The sequence below is a fragment of the Alosa alosa genome, chromosome 5, assembly GCF_017589495.1.
Source record: "Alosa alosa isolate M-15738 ecotype Scorff River chromosome 5, AALO_Geno_1.1, whole genome shotgun sequence".
In the NCBI taxonomy this organism is placed as follows: Eukaryota; Metazoa; Chordata; class Actinopteri; order Clupeiformes; family Clupeidae; genus Alosa; species Alosa alosa.
The window spans coordinates 8,725,347-8,727,846 of NC_063193.1; positions in this window are offsets into that span (position 1 = coordinate 8,725,347).

Consider the following 2,500-nt stretch of genomic DNA (forward strand, 5'->3'; position numbering starts at 1 on the left):
TTGAATAACATCAACGTCCTGACAGCAGCCCGCGACACTCGCTCATAATTGTTTAAGAGGTAAAAAAATATGTTCGCTTTCAGAGCCTCTCACACTCATGTCCCAGTGAAGCAAACTGGTGTCTAAAAGATGCAGTGCACAAAATCTCCTTATTCATTCAGCTCCACGCATCCATTCAAGACAGCAAGGCAGCAACACAGCAAGGCTTACACCACACAAGACATTTGCAGGGGACCTTTCCTCCAAGTCCAACTCCTCCACACACACACACACACACTCACACACAGGCTCTCTTTCAGACCAAGCTTCAGACCGAAAGCCCACAGATTATCACAACAAGGGCTTTTGTGAAAGACTACAAACTAGGACACAATGAAAATGATCTAGCAATGGTAAATACGTAGAAGTAAGGCAAACTTGGTCAGAAACTGGCTAAATCAAAGTGATGTCTCGAGAATAAGTGCAATTTACATTCCTATCGATGTTGACAACTTCAGAGGTAAATTTGAAGTGTAAGTGTGCTTTCTCACTGTAGCCTACTACACAGAAGAGAGGGACTGAGCTGAAGATGAAACGCTTAGGCTAGGCTAAATATGATCATAAAAATATATAACTGATCGAATTTTTGCAATAGATGGATTTCAAGAGTTTTATCTCCAAGACCTCACTAGCAACCGAGCCACGGTTTGAACTTCCAACAAACAGCGCAGTTCCTGTTCCCTGCTGACAGCTTGATGGGCCATGAATAATAGAGAAATGTGAGTGCAAAAAAGTGTAAATCCGATTTGCATAGTTCAACTTCAAAAAAAAATAAATAAATAAAACATTGAAATAGCCTGTTTGTTCTTTTACGCAGAATAAAATATACACACAGTATTTATACATGCCAACATGTCAAACCATTCATTCCGTTGACATTACACCTGTTCATGATTTGGCGTCGGGGTAGCTACTTCAAACATTTTACAGTGGTCTTGGTGAAAATCAATTTTAAAGTCTTAGGGTACGTTACCGGTTTTAGGTTGATCCACGGTCCAAATAAGTAAGCCTAGTTGAACTTCAATTCATCAGTGCCAGGGAACAAGCAAAGTCGACGTAAAAAATGACCATAAAAACGCAGTTTGTTTGAATATCTCCTCTCTCAACGAGCAGGGCAGGTTTGACAGCTCGGCGAGATTGGAGTGCTGGACGGCTCAGCCTACGCGAAGGTCCTAGTGGACCAACCCTGCTCCGCTTCACTTATCCAGTCTGCATGTGCAGGCGCGTTGCCCCCATGGCTGACGATTGTTTTATTATTTATCCTGGAGACGTTTGTAGCCTAGTTGGACACAACTGAGTCTATCTTTGCGCGTTTGAGCATCTGCGGCTGCGTTGCGCCACACCAAGCACGAGATCATAGAGGCGTATTATAGTACAATAGTAGCCTATAGCTATGAAAAAGATGCATCTGAAATGAAAGCAACTTTATATAAGTGATAAGTATGTTTGCTTGTAATGAAAAAAAAAAAGATCCAAACGTGTGTAGTCTATCTTTGTTATCTTTGTCAATTAGCCTATGTTCTGGCGTTAAATAATAAAGGCCCAGCAATTGTGCTTAGTAGGCTAAGCTTGCATGGTAGGCGTTTTCTTGATACTGCTGTTTTGGGGTTTTGATCTGTGAACTGGTCAGAAGATTAAATCGGATCATAAAGTTGTGTGTGATGACTGCGTTCATAGCAGAAAGTGGCCCAATTCGCCAGTAGAATAGATTCAACAGTCTATTCTGCTTTGTTTTCTGTTTCACGTAGTCAGTGAGGTTGTTGGTTTCGTGTCACAGAGGTGCACAAAACATGTCCATGTGAATATGCCTACAACACGAGGAACACGCCTTTCACCCTTCTCGACAAAAAATATGAACTTCCATTTATGACCACAAGAGGGAACCACATTCCAATAAATCAATTACCCTACGTCCAGTTTTACTCAAATCCTCTCGCAGTAGGTTTTAAACTACTGATAAAATAAACTGCAAAGTAAAGGTATCTTACGAAAAAGATCTATACTATAAGATTTATATAGCAGTTCTATGGCAGTGAATAAAACGTTGATGTTCTGTAATAGGCCCTATACCTCTATAACATCCTTACCCTCTATAGTGTTCAGCTCATAAGTGTGTACAATCCTATACTACTTCTATAGTATATTCAATATTCATATAATATCTCTAGTACTCCTATAAGATTACTATGATATTTTGTCCTAAAATACTATAGGATTCATTATAGTTATTTTCTGTAAAGGGTACAACACCAGAAATGATGGGGCTAGACCTTTGGGGACCATCTGCAAAAATCTCCAATTCTTCTAAGCTAAAGAAAACATTGTTAGGTGTATGCTAAATCTGCAGATTTTGCTCAAGACTGCACCTGTGGCTATGCGTTGTATGACATGTCAACTAAGTTACCGTATGTAATGTCATGAATAACATCATATATATATATATATATACACACCCTTTGTC